The sequence below is a fragment of the Mustela erminea genome, chromosome 1, assembly GCF_009829155.1.
Source record: "Mustela erminea isolate mMusErm1 chromosome 1, mMusErm1.Pri, whole genome shotgun sequence".
In the NCBI taxonomy this organism is placed as follows: Eukaryota; Metazoa; Chordata; class Mammalia; order Carnivora; family Mustelidae; genus Mustela; species Mustela erminea.
This window is the reverse complement of record NC_045614.1, coordinates 123,718,027-123,736,593: the sequence shown is the minus strand read 5'-3', so window position 1 is coordinate 123,736,593 and position 18,567 is coordinate 123,718,027. Positions and strand designations below refer to the sequence as shown.

The window sequence follows — 18,567 nt, the reverse complement described above, 5'->3', positions numbered from 1 at the left end:
CGGCGTTTGTCTGAATCCCGGGGATTGCCGAGAACTTCCTACTCCCGGCCTCTGCCTCCTCCTCCCCACCCCCTCCCCTGCCCTGCTCACTCTCTTCTGTACGCGTAACCTCTTTCCAGTTCTGAGGGGTTGGGGGGCTGCGGGGTGGGGTGGGGTGGGGTGAAGGTTTAATCGTCTGGTAGAGTTTAAATGCTTCCGTCTCTTTTCCCCAGCCGAGTAACCGAGTTTCCCAGACCCCCTTTAGCTGTTTTAGGAAACCCATTTTGTCTTTTCGAAAAATACTGCTACCTAGATAGCTGTTTTAAGCATCTCGTGGTGCCCACCCTTCAGCTCTATCCTCTGACGAAAATAAAAGCAATTAAAAAATGATGAACTTTAATAAATTGGGTGGTATCTTTAGCACTGGGGTTCGTGGACCCTCCCAAACGCTTGTTTTCATTAAAAAACAAAAACAAAAACAAAAAAACAAAGCAATACCTCAGGAGGAGTCCGCGGTGGAGGAAATTCAGCTTCCGTTTTTGCATTAAGCCCATTCATTTTACTTGGAGGGTCCTTTACCGGAGTTGAACGCGATGGAGCTGAGTCTAGCGCAGGGAAAACTACACGACACTGAATTCCTTTTTAGATCCACCCTTGACACCATGACTCGTCCCTGTTTAACTCTCTGTTCAGGGGACGCGTTTTCAGACTCGACCTTTGGGGAGGGGTGGAAACTTGCCCTTATTTTTCCCTTCAGCCTCCTTCCCCCCGCGCGCCCCATCTCTCTCCCTGGCAGTTTGTAAATTGGCCGTTTTGCCCACCCCTGCTGGTGGGTGTTTTCTGCTCTTCTCCACTCCTGCCCCCTCTGTCCTCTCTTCATTGGCGCTTTCGGAGCAGATGCATCTTCTCTCTTCTTGGGCTCTCTCCCCCGCCTCTGCCCGCCCCCCCGCCCCCCCCCACCCCCGGCCCCCGCGCTCTCCGCGCTCCCCACCTGCCCCGACTCTCCTCGCTCCTCCTCCCCGCCTCCCCGCGGCGTCCTGACCCTTCAATCCCGAGTCCCGGCCGGCGGGGCGGGGGGCGTCGTGTCAGTGCGCCGACGACCCGGCGGCTGACGACCCGGCGGCCGACGACGCGCGGAGCCGGTGTGAGGAGACGCCGCAGGAAAAGCGAGCCGTAGTCGGGGGAGGAGAGGCCGGGAGAGCCCGTCCGAGCCGGACAGCGCGGAGAAAGGGGAGAAAGCGAGTGTGAGGCGCGCACGCTTCCCGAGCTCGGGCGGACCAGTGCAGTCGCCTCCAACGCCTTAGAGCGGCGCCCCAGTCACTGCAGCTTTTCAGCCTAGAGCTGTGCCCAGAGACCACAGAGACCGAGAGCCGGGAAATCGGCAGAGAGGTACTAAAGAAATGAGGAAAAGATTACGAAAGAGCGGGGAGGGTTTGCTGGCGAAATACGGAGGCTGAGCAGATGGAGGAACAATGCCGCCTCCAGAAGAAAACCCTCGCCAGGAGCCCTGGCGGAGCGCAGAGGAGCTGCCTTCAGCCTCCTGCTCTCCCCAGGCCTCCGGCTAGTCTAGGGACTGCTTCCGCCTCTTAGTTTGACAGGGATAAGAAAGTTGCTCTTCCCCGCATTTCCTGAGAAGTGGTTTTCAGACCTGCGTGCTTCGAGTGGAGATGTCACTCCCTAGATCCCCCGCGACGGGCAGCTCATAGATAATGCGCTATTGGGCAATAAACTCCCCCAGGAAGACAAGGTAGTCCCAGCATTTAAAAACGTTCTCCCCTGTCTCCTGACTGTCCAGCACGATGCTTTGTGAGTAGAAATGAAAAAAAACAAAAAACAAAACAAAAAACAAAAACAAAAACAAAAACAAAACCACTTGCAGTGGATTTAAAATGATTTAGGTTGAGATTTTGAGTTGGGGATAATTTATTCCAGAGGAGGTTGTTAGTGGGTTGTGGAGAGGAGGGAAATTGTGTGTCGAACATTCGGTTCATTTGTGGTTATTCTAAATTACGAGCGGCTGGCTTCCCCAAAGGTATTATACTCTTTCCTTTTCATTTCCAGGACCCTAGCGATACGTGTAGGATTTAGGAAACAGGAATTCAGATAGCTAACCCTGTATCTGTTACTCTGCATTTTTATAGTACTTAATAGTTTCCTTTTCCTTTTTTTTATACTGAAACTACAGTGGATTATTTTCGCTTAAATAGATTCTTATGCTGTGTATGAAAATTACAGGGTCATAATGCAGTCCCGAAAAATTAATTGTGCTTAATTAGAAATAGGATCATAGATATAAAAATACCACTAAGGAGAGGTGTGGGTACATGTGTTTGAGTGTAAAAGCTTTAAAATGTCTCGGCATTTCAATCAGCCGTTGCAACCTAGCAGCTTTTTAAATGAGCTCAGAAGCAAGGGCCAGGCAAATATTTAAAATATTAAATGTTAAGTACAAAAACATTAAGTTTGCTGTGCCCTTGGCAGAGAATGAATTTAAGGCTACCTGCACTGCTGAGTGATTGAGTGATTTACAGAGAAAGTGGAAGTTAATCATTACTCAGGCCTTCTGATTACATGGTTTGATTAAAATAAGTAACTGTTTTCTGTAAGCCTGCTATTCTACAGTTAGTCTTTCCAATCCTCTTAACATAAGCAGAAATTGAGGGAGTCAGTCTTTCAGCAGACTATCCTAGAGTTCCTGCATCGTGGGGTAAAGGAAAGAAAGCCTTGTTTAGCCCCCCTTCTTTCCACAGTCTCCCTCCCTTCACCCCCAGAGTACTTTCTGTCAATCTTATCTCTATTACCACCATGGCGTTTCATTTGTGAAAATTCTCTTTTATGTCTAGGTATAACATTTTCAAATATAAATGTCCGAATTGTTTTGAAATTGACAGTGGAATATATACTCACAGAAAGTAGGCAGAGAGCTCAGTTTGCTGCAGGTAGAGTGCTCAAAGGTTTGATGACTCTTTGAAAGGCTGGTGACTTCCCTGACTTTTCTAGAGTCTCTTCCAACTCTGAACTTTTCATAGTTTTTTCCACTTTATTATTTCCACATTATTATGCAGGGACTATATATTCCTTCAGATTTCCTTAAATTAGTTAAGATTTTTTTTTTTAACAGGATAATTAAATAGCTATAACTAGAGAGTATAGATAGAAATCTAAGCTCTCTGAGTTAAAACATTTTTCTTATAAGTTTTAATGTTTTTGACAGCTTTCTGTGGGGTGATATTAATACAGATTTAGGTATGATTGACAAATGCCTCCCTGGGTTTCCATGTGTTGAAACAAATAATTTTGAACGTTTTTAGCAAAATATAGCCATCGTTTATTTCTAGAATCCCGTTCTATATTTTTGCACAAAGGAATTATTTTATGAATTACCTAACAAATACTACTTTGTAGTTTTTATAAGCAAAACACAATCGGAATTAGCAGGAAGATTTGAAAACACAACAGTTCAACAGTACACTTTTGTCACGTTATTAAAGTATTGTGAAGTTTGATGTCTGTTTCCATCTTATTAGATTATAAATAGGAAGATAGGATTCCTCAGTTATATTTGAATTGTTTTTAAATGGAATCACCCATGTGTAGTTCACCAAACTAATTCTTTTCCTAAAACACAGGTCTTGCTGATATTTTGTTAACAATGACTAATACAGCTTGGATGGTAATGTCCTGGATGCAGATGGCTTTCAATTCTTTGTACAATTTACTGCCCCTTACTTTTTAGATTAAAATACCTTCCATCTAGAACTCCTCCCCACTTTTACTCTTTATTCCATTCTCAAGACTCTTACTTGTTATTTTCCCCAATACTACATGCCATTTTATGCTTCCTTCTGCCCCCGCCCCCCCGCCCCGCCAACTGTAGGACAGAACATTTTTATCTCCTTAGAGTGGTCTTTCCTCCACCATCCTGCTTCATTCCTGTATCCTTACTCTGAGCTCCTACAACACATTATTTCTCCATCAGGAGTAGGCCACCTTTTACACTTCCTGGTGCTTGGCTTCCTCAGTGGATAGTAAATTCCCAGAGATAAAATACCATGCCCGATTTATCACTTTATTCAGAATGTTTTGCCCCATGTCGGAGCATAAAGTAGACCATAAATGAATGATAAACGTATTATTAAGAAATACAGTTGGCTGTGAGGCAGCAGAAAACCTGGCTAACAGTGGTTTAAGCAGACAAGGGTTTATTTATCTCACATAATAAAGACTCAGGAAGAGAATTAGAGTTCTTTCTTCATCTTGGTACTTTTTTTGTTATGGTCATAAAATCTTGCTGTGCTTCTGACATCTTGTCTGCTTTTTAGGCCCAAAGAAAGATAGGGTCAGAATTTTTTAACTGGCACTATTGTCATTTGGGCCAGGTAAGTTTTTGTCTTTTGGGGGATTATCTTGTTCATTTTAGTATGTTTAGTAGTGTCTCTGGCTTCTACTCATGCCAGTAGCACACCCTACCTATCCAGTTATGATGAGAACTAAGAATATTTCAGACATTGCCAGATGCTCTCAGAAGTAAAATCTTGGACTGGCAATGATTCGTCCAAATTCAGAGCAAGACAATTCCTTGTTTCCTACTTCTTTTTGCAATGGTAGTGAGGATCTGTTTGGTTTTTTGCTTATAAATGGTAGAAGACTCTCTGTGTGATTGTCTATAAGAAAAAGAAAGAAAGCAAGAAAGAAAAAGGAGAGGAAAAGGCCAAACAAGCCTTCTCCTTGAGCATTGTTTCTTTTTTTTTGTGTGAGGTGGACATTCTCCCTGTAGACTTCCCTTCTCATGTTACTGCCAGAACTGTGTCAGATGGCTACTTCTAGGTACATGAGAGGTTGGAAAATACATTTTTAGTGTGGCATAGCACGACCTTGGAGAAAATCAGAATCTGAAAAAAGAAGGGGAAGTGGATTTGCAGTTAGAAACTAGAGGTGTTTATCACTGCCACAGAATAAATGAATATGTAAAATTCACCTGAAGATTTTAGAAAGGAGAAAAAGCAAAAAAAGGAAAGCAAACTCATAAAAGAGAGTAGGTCTAATTTTTCACGTGCTAAATTTTAACAAAATGACTTGGATAATATTGTGCTTTTTCCCTCTAGTGATATTTTAGTTGGAAAATAACTGGGCAGAATGGAGGCATCTTGCTCTTCCTAAGGGGTGTGTGGTAAGTGTGTGTGTGTGTGTGTGTGTGTGTGTGTGTGTAATGACGCCTCATTTCCTTCAGTCTACTGAAGAAAGCAATAAAATTTGCTATTCTTATTTATAAATTAGGTAGTGGTCAATAATGAGAAGTGTTGTCAAAGAAGACAAAAATGCACATCTAGTGTTTTAATACTCCTTTCTAATGTTTGTATTTATAAAGCACATGCTAATAATGGCATTAGGTAAAATAATGATTTCTTGTACAGATGTGTTAGCATGGACCATAGTAACTTTAAATTAGATTGCTCAAGGGACACCTGGGTGGCCCAGTTGGTTAAGCATCTGTCCTGATTTTGGTTCAGGTCATGATCTCAGGATTATGAGATCCAGCCCTCTGTCAGGCCCTGTGCTCAGCAAGGAGTCTGCTTGAGATTTTCATCCTCTCCCTCTGCTCCTCCCCCTGCTTGCTCGTATGTGTGCACTGCCGCTAAAATAAATTAACAGTGGATGTGAGGGTGATCTTACTGTGACATCTGTCACCCCACTGATCACCAGGGTTGATTTGGTTGATCTGGCCGGCTAGGCGGGTGTTCCCTTCCTCCCTCACCGCTCCATGTGTGTCCCTCTCAAAGCTGGACACTGGGTCAAAGAGGACGACCTTCCCCAATAGAGGGGAGGACCATTCTTTGGTCAAGGGTACACGAGTAGCTGGGTCCCCTGCTAGAATCTCCAAACAAGCTCTCAGGGTCCATTTGTAGAAGAACATAGGGTAGTCACGGTTCCGGGACTCCAGACACATCCAAATGAGGCGCTGCATGTAGCAGTCTGCCTTCATAAAAAAAAAAAAAAAAAAAAAAAAGTAAAATAAATAAACGAATCTTTACGAATTAGATTACTCACTGTGGTAGAGAAGTACTACTGGATGTCATTATAGAGAAGAAGTCTATCTTACAAAGATATATCAACATTGCTGTGATGGCCAGTAATCTTGCCGATTGATTATATTTTTTTCCTGCTTCTTACCTTTGTCATTCATTCTCTATGATTCTGTCAAATGCCAACTTTTGCTCAGATGTTTGTAGAATATAGAAATATAAAATATGGTGTCCGTTAAGAAACTTTTGCCCTCAAGTAACAATACTTTTAAGGCTTTAACAGTAGTGACTTGTTTCTCATAAAAACAGAGATTCTAGAGGTATGTTGGTCCAGGGTTAGCTAACTCAGGAGTTCAAAGATGTCAGGGCTGGAAGACAACCTTGCCAGTATTCTCTTGGCTCTCTATCTTGGAAAGAAGATAAACAATATGGTTACCACAGAGCCAAATAGTCCCACTCAAAGCAAAGAGTGTCAGTCTTCTTATGGAAATGAGAAGAAAAAGTTTTCTAGAAGGTTTCAGTAGACTTCCTTTTATGCCTGATTGACTAAAACTGTGACACATCCCACTCTTAAATGAATCGTTGGCAAAGAGATAATGTATTACATAATCGATATGGTCCCTCCCCTAGGGCTGGAGAAGAGGTCTTCTTTCCCTATGGATATGGCAAAGTCATAGTTAAAATCAGAGCTTTTGTTAATTGGGAGGAAGGAAGCAATAGCTGTAACCTAGGGTACCTATTAGGGTGTCCCATACACATCATGTTCTGTCTTTCTTAAGTTTCTTATAAAATGAAAGGTCTATATTAGAAAACATATACACACATTAAATAGTCTTTGAATCCATGGACATACATGTCAGGCTGCATGTTTCTGATACAGAATGATTCCTTTCATGATGTTCCAGAGATTTAAGAGAAAAATACTACCTGGAGAATCAGAAAAATGTAGGAATGGGCCCTGGGTAGAAGAATTACAAACACTAAATTATGCTACATTACATGTCCAGATCCTAAACCCTTCCTTTTCAACTTATACCTATATTATATAAAATAACCATAGTTAAACTGGAACATTTCCTCTTTACTTGAATAGATTATTTGTGTTTGTCACATGATCTTATAATCCAGGAATAATGTGAGAAATGACTGAACTCTTTTTGCCAGTTACACTCTTGAAAGACTTGATATTAGTTATGCCCAAATTAAAATGACCTCACTGCTTTTGATAACTGTTTACTTGGAGGGCCTAGGGAGGGTTTTCAGTTCACATGCCAGTGAGTGTCTCTCTCATTGAACATTATGATTCTTTTTTTTTTTTTTTAAACAAGGAAAGCTTTATTTTCGTTCTTTTGTCTGACTTCATGGAAGCACAGAGCCAATTTTGTGTTCAAGTGAAAAGGGGTTCTTAACTATCTCCTTTTACCCTGCCTCATTATTTGAATTTATGTTTTTAACTTAAGCTTTGCTCTAAGATTTTATTGTATTTGGGTTTTTTTAAATCATAAATTGTGCTTCGAATTGTTTCTGGAAGGAGGAAGAATATATAAGTATATATGCATGTACAAACAAATGCTGTCTTGCATCACTCAATAAATGTCTTGTTCCTGAATGAATATATGTTCAGAAATTAGGCAATATTGTGTGCAATAAACTGCTGAATTATGCCCCCATTAACACATGCAATAGGATTTTAGGAAAAGGAGATACCAGGAGTGTTTGAATCATTTTGATAGAGATAAACATTGTAGTTCACAGATTGACAGTAAACTAAGGCAGGGAAGGTGGAAAAAGTATAATTAAGCTGAATTCATTACACATATTTTACATTGTGATCAGATAGAAATTGTTTTTCAACTTTTTTCCTCCTCTGTAGCCTAAGAATTTTTATAACCTCCTTCCTACCCAATAATTTCCTCCCCAATATAAATGGGCAAATAAGTTTTAATACCAAAGCCACCATGTAGAACAACCGTGAGCTAGCAAAGAATGGATTTGATCTGTCTTTGTTTCAAAGCAAACTTTCTGATGGACATTGGCTCATGGTTAACCATGAGCTTTTTATAATGCATTTCCAGCTTCTCATCTTTCTGTTGCCAGTGCTCTATTTTTGGGCTCCATGCCCGAAGCCCTTTCACCACTGCACCCACCACTGATCTGGGCTGCTCACCTCGAGGGGAACGAATATTTGAATCAAACTTAAAATGATAATTAGTAACTCCATCTGTGTTTAGGGTCAGAAACAGATGCTTCTCCTTTTTGTTTTAATAGAAGGTATGTTTGAAAGTGAAAACATAGTGAAATTTGGTGTTAAGTAGACCCACGTTTTAGTGGGCACTCTTTTATCAAGTGAAGACCATTGGGAGAGCATGTTTTCTAAATAAACATTTTGTCTGTCTAACCTTCTCTCCTCTAGACCTGGGCAGTATCTCAGCCTTCGACATCCACTGTGAAATAATTTTGGTTCACAGCATTGACCCAAGATGTTGCAAGTTCCTAAAGCTTCTCTCAGGGAATAAAATGGTTAACTATATGCCAAATACACCATGTTTCATCAAAAGTAAGGAACAACTGGTTACAGGGCAGAGCCTTATTTTATGTACTTTACTTATTTTACGTACATCTTTGCAACCTAGACTTAACTAGATGTATATTTTTATACTCTATCAATCTCGTACATATATAAAAAGTGTAATAGTAATAAATACATTGGTTTAAGAATGCAAAAAACTTTGTTCTATTTAGATTCTCGCTCTTCTGAATCATTTTTTCTGACTCAGAGCCATCAATATCCATGTTTTTCCTGACAGTAGTCTCTGTGTGTTGGTGATATGTCATTTTTTCAGAGTGCTCCATGATTGTGTTCAGCATCTCATTCCAAGCAACTGATACCTTCTGAAAGGTTTGATGCTGGTGTTTTGTTGATATTACTGGAAGGTGACAATTGAGAATTTTCAGATGACCATCTTATATTTCTTTCTTAAATTGTCTGGAAATGTCAGGAACATGGTTGTCTGGTTGTGGCAAGAGGAACACACGAATTTTTACATACAAAAGTCAATGGCAGGGGTGCCTGGGTGGCTTGGTGGGTTAAGCCGCTGCCTTTGGCTAGGATCATGATCTCAGGGTCCTGGGATCGAGTGCTGCATCGGGTTCTCTGCTCAGCAGAGAGCCTGCTTCCCTCTCACTCTCTCTGCCTGCCTCTCTGCCTACTTGTGATCTCTCTCTGTCAAATAAATAAATAAAATCTTAAAAAAAAAAAAAGTCAATGGCAGCTATGCCTCCACTACTGCTTGGCTGTAGGAATTATAAAATACATCCTGATTTCAAAGATGTTAAAGGTTAAAAAAAAAATGTGTCAAAATCAATGAAATGTGGCAAGTTTAATGATACATGTGTCCTCATTTTTTAAGCGAGCTAATGCAGTAATGATTATTAATTAACCAACTATTTAATTAATCTCTAAACATTTGGATATGAGAGATTGCTACATAATTCTTAGACAGTATGATTAGAATCTAATTCTGTCCCTTCTTATTCTCCACTTAGCCTCCCAGTTTGTAACATATAAGACATAGCTGGTCTTCCAAATAGGTAATGGTAGCATGAAAAAGTACAAGACTAGGAATCCAGGGAGATTCTTCTAATAACTATCCCTTCCTATAATTAATTTAATCTCTCTGGGCCTCAGATTCCATGTTTAAAATGTACAGTTAGACTAATTGAAGTTAAATGTGTCTTTTGGTTCTTAGAACTGTTTGGGGTAAAGATAATCAGTAATGAAGAATGTTCGTAATACTGATATATATTTAAGCTGGTATTGTATAAACATGTAATGATAGGTGTTATTTTAAACTATAATATATATATTAGATATTGTGTAACTTTAAGATTTATTGCATAGCTTTAAGAGTTTATGGTTTTGGGGGGTTTACCCCTGCATATCTTATTTGTTCTCTGAAATAGCTGTAAGCAGTGCAGAGGGTACAGTAGAGCAGTGAGGATTTAGGACCCTTCTCAAATATACTGGATGAGAAAGATTACTGAATAAATTAAAGCCAAATCAAGAATGCAAAAGTGGGATGAGGCAAGGAGAAAATGCATTTTCCATCAGGAACAAAGAAAACTTAAGCAAGGAATTAACTATCACTATATATAAATGTTCTGCTTAAAAAGAGAGTCATCAGTAAAAAGCAAGAGAAAATTGGCAGGTAAAAATGAAGTTTCCTTTTTTTGTTTTATCATTACTCAACTACATACCACTGATTAAAAAATATGAATAAAAGGAAGAGGAGTCTTGGGTTACATCAGTCAGATGCTACTATTTGTGGATATATCTTGACAGTTCTTACTGTGCAGATCCACAGACAACAGTGTTTCTTCTCTGTATTGTATTTGAAAATTGCCACTGCTCTTAAGTGGCCAGAAAGCTGGGTACTTACTTTCTGATGAATAACAAGCTCTCCAGAGGCATGTCACTCTGCTTTCTCTCATTGTAGTATAGTCACCACAAAGAAAACACCATTGCCTCTCACCTACCTATTTTGCCATAAAAGTGAGGTTTTTAGAGCATGAAGAAAACCTTTTCTTTTGACTAGAATTCTCTAACCTAGCTCCTCTTTAATATAATTAAAGTATAGAATGCATAGCATTGCTGCAAGTAAGTAGATTTTTATTGAATTTAATTAAATTATTTTAATCCTCTTTTTAGGCTGCTTTGTATATTAGAAAAATATCCAAGGGCGCCTGGGTGGCTCAGTGGGTTTAGCATCTAACTCTTGGTTTCAGCTCAGGTTGTGATCTTGGTGTCCTGGGATCCAGTTCTGCCTCAGATTCCTGGCTCAGCGGGGAGTCTGTCTGAGATTCTCTCTCTCTCCCTCTGCCCCTCCCCCAACCCATTTTCTATCTCTCTCTAAAATAAATAAATGAATCTTTAAAGAAAAGAAAATTATCCATGATACTAGCATTTAAGACAGAGAATATGGTTTAATGGTTTAGAATCTTAGATCATTAAATAGGGTTTTGAGATTATATTCACATTGCCATCACTGTTTTATGACTGAAGGGGAAAATCATAATTTTTGACCCCAGATAATATGTAAAATATGTTGTAAAAAGGAATAATTCCTTTTTAAAATGTTTAAATAAGTATCCAGGGGTGCCTGGGTGGCTCAGTGGGTTAAAGCCTCTGCCTCGGCTCGGGTCATGATCCCAGGGTTTGGGATCGAGCCCCGCATTGGGCTCTCTGCTTAGCAGGGAGCCTGTTTCCTTCTCTCTCTCTCTGCCTGCCTCTCTGCCTACTTGTGATCTCTCTGTCAAATAAATAAACAAAATCTTAAAAAAATAAAAAATAAAAAAATATTCGATAGTATTTCCACTGGAGAGGTTGAAAGGGCCAAAATGTTTTTTTAGAAATGATAGGGCAGCCTCCTCACTTTGCAAGTGACAAAGTAGGCCAGGATAAGAAATGTCTTGCTAGGCTTATACAATGATTGAACTTGGACCCAAACATCCCAGTCCTCATGTAATGCCTTGATGCATCAAATTTACACGCAGGACACTGATACATATATCAACATTATATATGATTTTTTCTGTGATTATAGAATTATTAGTTTAGATATCCAGGGAGATAATTGACAGAAGCTATAAAGAAGGGTGTTTTATTTTAAAAAGGTTTAGTGAAAAAGAGATAAGGATATGAACACATGGAGAAAGCATTGCTTGAAGAAAAGCAATAAAAATTAAGAATAGGACATGTAGCAGAGGTAATTGATCATTTAAGAATTTTTCAAAAGTAAAATAAATAAGTAAATAAGACAATCCACATTAAAAAGTACTATTATAGAAAAGAAAGGTATTTACTGAGAAGATACATCTTAATCTGTGCTTAGTAGTTTGACTTAGGACTTCTGCAAATCAGAAATGTCAATTATATATTTACCCTGAGAGGAGCAGTTTCTCAGAAAAATTGGTTCATATTATTCGCATAAGAAGAAACTCAGTTTTATCAGAGAGTAAATTAAATGATCTGAAATAGAAACTATAACGTTCTGAGTATATGTCTATTAATATAACTGATTAATACTAAATCAATTTGAGGTCATTGATTGATTATCATTAAGCAAGGAGATTCTTTTTTCCATAGCCTGCCCAGAAACTATTTTCTAACCTGGGTTGCCGTTACCCAAAACATACTAGGAATGCTCTGCCATCCAAAACATCTTTCCTCTCCACTATAGTGCTCTAGTCAGGCCTTTCAGAACTGCTGATTACAGGACATTTATAATCAAAATGTCCCATTTGCTTAAGGGATAGAGGTTCTAGTTGGTGCTAACTTGTCCTTTAACACCTAGTGATCATCCTCATCATTACTTAAAAAATATTAACATTTCTATGGCCTAAGAAGTGCAGATTCAAGCTAGATATATTCCTCTGTTTCTACTAAATTGAACATGAAATCAACATGTCCCTCCCAACTCTTGAATACACTTTTTATAAAAACAGCAGCTCATTTTGGGAAGCAGTGCCTGGAATAACCAGTACCTGGAGAACAGAGAGTGAATCAGAAGAGCACGAGCATATTTTCTATAGAACTCTATAAACATGGCCATAATTTCTCATGAATCAGTTCATTTTGACTCCGCTAGTCAGAAATACACTGGGAATAGTCCCAGTATTCAGTGTAGAATGTCATTCTCTCATCCATCTGTCTTCTCTAGAACTCCAGAGGAGCATGAGGCCTCCCAGGACCACGTCTCATGCAAGCCTGAAAGGAACAAGAGAGTAAGGTGATGCTACTATCGGGCAGAAAGAAGGCCTAGTCACTGGCATAGAATCATTTATCAGGAAGATACAGACAGTATAAAGGATATCTTTACGTTTGCAATATCCTTTAAATCTGCTACACTCAAGCTTGCAAAACAGTTATATATATGTGTGTGTATATATATACACAATATGTTTACATATATAATTTATTTTATATTTATTTATATGAATATGTTTGTCTGCATTTTTCACTTTCCCATGCAATGCTCAAGCTAACATGAATGAAATGTAAAACAGAAAGGTATTGATGGGGAAGACCAGGAATATTAGTTTAAACCAGGACCATTGCCAATGAGATGAAGCCTTGGTTCGTGCCAATTGCTTACCAGAAGGATGCTTTAGAGTCCCATAGGGAAGACCAGAGACAATCCCTGGAGAGGGTGGGGGGATCGAGAAACTGTGTTGTGAGAAACAAAACCAAAACAAACAGATTTGTTCTGCCTCACTCTTTAGCCCAAAAGGTGATTTTGTTGCTAAGATAACATTAAAATGTGTGATTCCATGTAGTCTTCAAGTTTTCTTTGATTTTTATGTATCTGTCCTATAGGGTTGATAATCCCAGCTTCGTAGGGCTTTGTGGGATTAAATGAAGTAATGTATTTAGTACCTTTCCTTGGCACATTAAAAATGTCTCAGAGTGTTCTTGTTACCATGATAACCCTCTGCACATGTACACAAACCCATTCTCTGCTCACTCAATAATAACAGCTTATTCCACACTCTCTATATGCCACGTGGTGCTAGGCACAGTGAAGAAGGCAAAGATAAGGCAAGCCTTGTCTCAAAGATCCTGGGGATACTTGTTTTTCTCCCCTCTCCCCCTTACCCCTAGCTTTTGAAATTAAGGTATAGAATGCTCTACATTTCTGTTTTGGCTAATGGAAAGAAGGATAAAGCATTTAGAAATGGTGAAATTGGCAGCTTTAAAAAAATTCAAGGACTCTATCAGCATTAGAATGTGAAAACATTTGAGTCATAGGCCTGCTAGGGAGTGAGTATTTAATAGGCGCCTTTGTAAAATCTCCCAACTAAGCTGTATCATTTTCTATACATGCTTAAATCTCTTAATTACAAAGCAACTTTAATTATACATAAAGTATGCCTCTTCAATCATGTTTTAATCACACATGAAAAAAATTAAATTTATACCGAAGTTATATTCTGCCTTCCAATTCTGATTTTTAAACTCTGGCATATTCCGAACCAAAAAATTGCATTAAGCTAATGTTTATGCTTGCACATAATCCCACACTTTCAAGGCAACACTTAAAATATTCAGAAGAGCTTCATAAGAGGGAGTAGTTTAATTCTGTTGTTGACTCAGAGCCATTGTTCTTCACAGTTACAGCTCCGCTGGCATAGGCTACATATGGTCACTTGTTTTCTCAGTGTACAGAGTGATAATGCATTAACATTCTGGCTGGCGGTAGGGGATACGCTGTGTTTTAGAGAAATAGATCAGGGAGGATGTGCTGCCTCCTGGGCAGAAAGGAGGACAAGATCGACACATGGGAGAGCCTGCAGAGTCCCTTAAATAATCCCTGTGGCTCTAACTGTGGTGACTGACCCAGGAGCCTAGATTTCAAACACTGCTGTCTTTGGGCAGGACTACATACTGGCAAGAGTGGTCATTGGAGACAACTGTGGATCCCAGCCACAGAAGGGGATTTTGCCTGCTGCTTCTCCAAGGCCATTCAGAAATGCTGTTCTGGAGCCTTTGGTTGCCTCTTGCAACACACGTTTTATGACTTCACATTTGCTCTAATCACTGCTATGCAGGCCATAGGTTAAAGTGAAGTTTGGGGCTGGTAACTGATGGACTCAGAGGTCCATTAGAAGAACTTAAATAGCTTCTTAGAGCATTATTTAAGTAGTTTCTTAGGGACTTTGGCCAGGGTTTTAGTGAATATGACTTTTCTTTTACCTTTTACAGTTTCCTTTGGCATATATGAAATGAAGAAAAAAGGCCAAGGAAGATATTGTATCTATTCTTGTATCATGAAAGATGTCACCTTTCATCTAATTTTATTCCAAGTGGAATTGTATCCCAAGAGACATTTCTAGTAATGCAGGCCCTGAGGGATTCTCCTTACCTTTCCCAGCTAATCTGCTTTACATCTATGATGGTGAATAAAACAAAACAAAACAAAACAACTAATACTAGTAGCAGCACCAGAGGGAGCCACTTACACAGCTTTGTCTCAAGCATCCGCAAAGCTAACAATAAGGGTTGAAATGCAGCAATATTAAGATTTTTATTGTGTTTTCTAAAAAAGAACGGCAGAGAAGTTGATGATATGTAAAATCTGTTAGCAACAATTCCAAATTATGGGACTAGTAGCAACCACTTCATTTCTCCCACTAGAAATATTTGTGGATGGTAATTGCCTGGCTGCAATCCAGAAAGTAAATCATATTTCAAAATGTAAAATTGTGTTTGGAGCAAGAGGTATTTTCTCTGATCCTGTCATTGTCCCTTTGCAGAATACTATTAGCAAGTTTGTGTGTTTGAAACTTATGCCAGTTTATTGTTTTTGTAATGTAAATGATGCTACCAAAAATAAAAATGAATAAAACTCTTTAGATGCATGTGCCAGTACTCAAACACATTCTCTCTTTCCCTTCTCTCTGTCTCTGTTACACACACACATGCACACACACACTTACGTAATCATACTAGTATTGTGCAGAGCAGTAGAAAAAACATTGCTGTAGAGACATGAGGTAAGCTTGTCTTTAGATCCCCTTGCAGGAAAGAGAAAATCAGTAACACCTATAGAAAATAGGCACATGTCTTCGTTAGCACACTGGCCTTTTTCATGAAGGAGCAGTCGAATGCATAGAATCCTAGGGATACTCTCCAAATTACCACTCCCACAGAATATTTCAGGGAAATGTATTGATTCCAACTGTCTGTTTTTGGAAGGGAGGTTTCTAGGTCTTCAGTTGTTTTATCTTCACTAGTTCTATCTTAAATCATAAAAACATTGGAAAGGCCATATTGATATAGTTCCTTAAACAAAAGGGCTTTATTCTTAATACTCCTCAGTCTCCTAGCTGTGATAGAATCAGGTAAAACTCATGATACACAATCACAAGAAAGAATGTTCTGTAAAATAAAATGATCTCCACTGGCTCATGTAATGGCACTTCATTGACCTGATTACAATAAAGTCTGCAGTGCATAATGTTGGCAAAGAATGCTTTTTTAGGTTCCTGTCCATGTAACAGTCGTTCTCTTCCAGAAACTACTTGATTATTTGTGGTTTGTGCTACAGATGGGAAGGAGAAAATGAGAGTGAAGATTGGTTGCGCTTGACTCAGGCAGTATTTATCTTTCTTTCTTTATAACAGTCCTTCATTCTTTTCCTGCATTGCAACCCAGCCAAACTGCTCCCCTGACAAACTGCCTGTATCTAATCTATTTGTGAGAAAAGTGGTTGTGGGAGGGGAGTAAGGGGCATGCAGAGTAACTGACCAAATGTCCTGCCTATGGGACTTCAGGTATACAAATATGCCTCATGAGGCAAAGGAGCATATATTGTTTATTTTTTGGTTGTTTTATCTGTCTTTCTTTCTGTCAATTTATTCCTCCATCCATGCATCTGTTTTAAATTTTTGAAATAGTACTTCTCAGTGCAGAAAGAGGTATACTGAGAAAGGGATCCACAGGAATTTTGCCAACTGCTAGGAGTCTGGCACGCATTGATTGGCACTTCCTCAGGGAGCCCTGGTCCCCAGATGTCTAGAGAAGTGCTGTGTGGGACAGTGGGTCAATTGGGAGCTCTGTACTTAAAGATATCAGTCGATCCTCCCACCCCATGGGCAAGAAGATAGAAAAATACCTCTTCTCTCAGGGAAGAAGATGAGGGAGGAGGCAGTAGTGGTAGTTGGTAGTGGTGTAACAGGCCACCAACAAAGGCATGAAGGGGTCCACGTGAGCTTTGCACAGAGAAGGTGTCCCCCAAGTGCCTCAGTGGCATATCCATACTTCGTTTGCATTGGGATTTGACAGAGGAGAGGGGCAGTAGGACCCGAAATGGTTATTCTCATGCTGTTGGCCCCAAGCTGGCAGCAACATCGTAGCCGTATCACTGGCTTAAGTGCCTGAAGATTGACTTGAGTGTGAGAAAAGACATGTATATGCTACTTGTCTTAGTTCATTTGGGCTGCTGTAACAAAAATACCACAGAGGGGGCAACCGAAACAACATATTTTTTTCCCTCATACTTCTGGAGGCTGTGAGCCCAAAATCAAGGTATTAGCAGATTTGGTGTCTGGGGAGAGCCTACTTCCTGGTTCATAGACAGCCATCTTCTTCTGTGTCCTTATGTGACAGAAAGAGGGCGAGACCTCTCTGTGGTCTCTTGAAGAAAGGCACTAATTTCATTCATGAGGGCTCCACCCTCTTGACCTAATCGCCTCACAGTTTTCCACTTCCAAATATCATCACATTAGGGATTAGGTTTCAACATATGAATTGGGGTGGGAGACCCACAAATATTCAGTCTTTAGGAGTACTCTTATTGGTAGTACTGAAGAAGCTAGGGAAGGGCAGGGGACAGGATAAGTAGAAGGTCTAGTCTCCTGCCCAGGAATGATTAAGTGGGTATACTTCGATTGGAGTAGAATAAGAGCAATCCCCAGGCAGCTAGGACACCAGTGAATTTAAGGACATCAATGGTCCTTTCTTTGTTATCTTCCCAGAATTACCACTAAATTTTGGGTAGCAGAAGACACACGGGGGCTTTGTTTGCCACCTCAAAGGAAATCAGAACCTTCTGATAAGAAATTAGAAGAGCATTGTGTATTGTGTAACTTCTCCATGATTAGTTCTCTCTTCCCCTCTTTATTTTCCTATTGTGATCAAGAGTAAAATCCTTGAAGGGAAAAAGACCTGAACATTTGTGTCTTTAGGGGGAACAAAGAAGGAAGATTTAGGGAGCAACATCTCACATTGAAGTCAGATTAGTTGAAGCAGGACCACAAAAAGTGAAATGAACGGTGTTGAGAAGGCTGAAGGTGTAGGACCTGAAAAGATAAACAATGAGAATCAGTCGGCTGTGGGAATGGATCCAGGGACAGAGCAGTGGAGAGGCCCTAAGCCCAGCATGTAAAAAGCTCTACCAAAAAGTCCACCTGGAACCCCTAAAAAAGAAATTGAAATAAGATCTCAAGGTGCAGAAGAAGAGCAGGGGCATTGAAGGAGGAAACTGCAAAGTGAACAAAACTTTTCCTTGGTCTTTGATTCGATGTTTATCAAGCAAAGTCAGAACATTTGGAGCACCTTGAGAACCACATTTGTTTTTCAAGCTAATTGCGATTAAATGGTGATTTCAAATACTTAGATTTAACGTTCTCCAAATAATTAGAATAACTCAATGGTGTATGGTTAAATTCTGGACCTTCAAGCAGTGCTTTCAGTGAAACCTCTTTTGTCAACTGCAAAATAGGCAAATTTATAGCTCCCTGTTATACAGGGATTGCGATTTAAATCTAAGGAGATGGCAGGGGTGGGAGGGGTGATTATTTAAGGCCATTGGCAGGCATTATATCTCTTTCTCTGATTCTTATGTTTTTTTTAGTCCTCAACAAGTAATTTAGCAGTATGAAGACAAATCTTGCTTGTTTCTGGAAGAGGATGAAAAAGAACTTGATGTAGGGGATAGTACACAGGACTTGAAGTTGAATGATGTACATATAAATTCTTACTTTGTCATGTATTCAGTTGACGATT

At 39.6% G+C, this 18,567-nt stretch overlaps 1 protein-coding gene across 4 annotated transcripts in view; it reads left to right on the top strand.

The window, feature by feature from the left end:
• Positions 1–18,567, top strand: part of NLGN1 (neuroligin 1) — an 830,123-nt gene that overhangs the window by 738 nt on the left and 810,818 nt on the right. The window contains exon 1 of one of the 4 annotated variants that reach the window (XM_032340934.1): positions 979–1,368. The exons of the other annotated variants lie outside the window; for them this stretch is intronic. The gene's annotated coding sequence lies outside the window, so the exon portion shown is untranslated. Of the gene's footprint in view, positions 1–978; positions 1,369–18,567 lie in introns of those variants that run through there. 4 annotated transcript variants of the gene reach the window in all.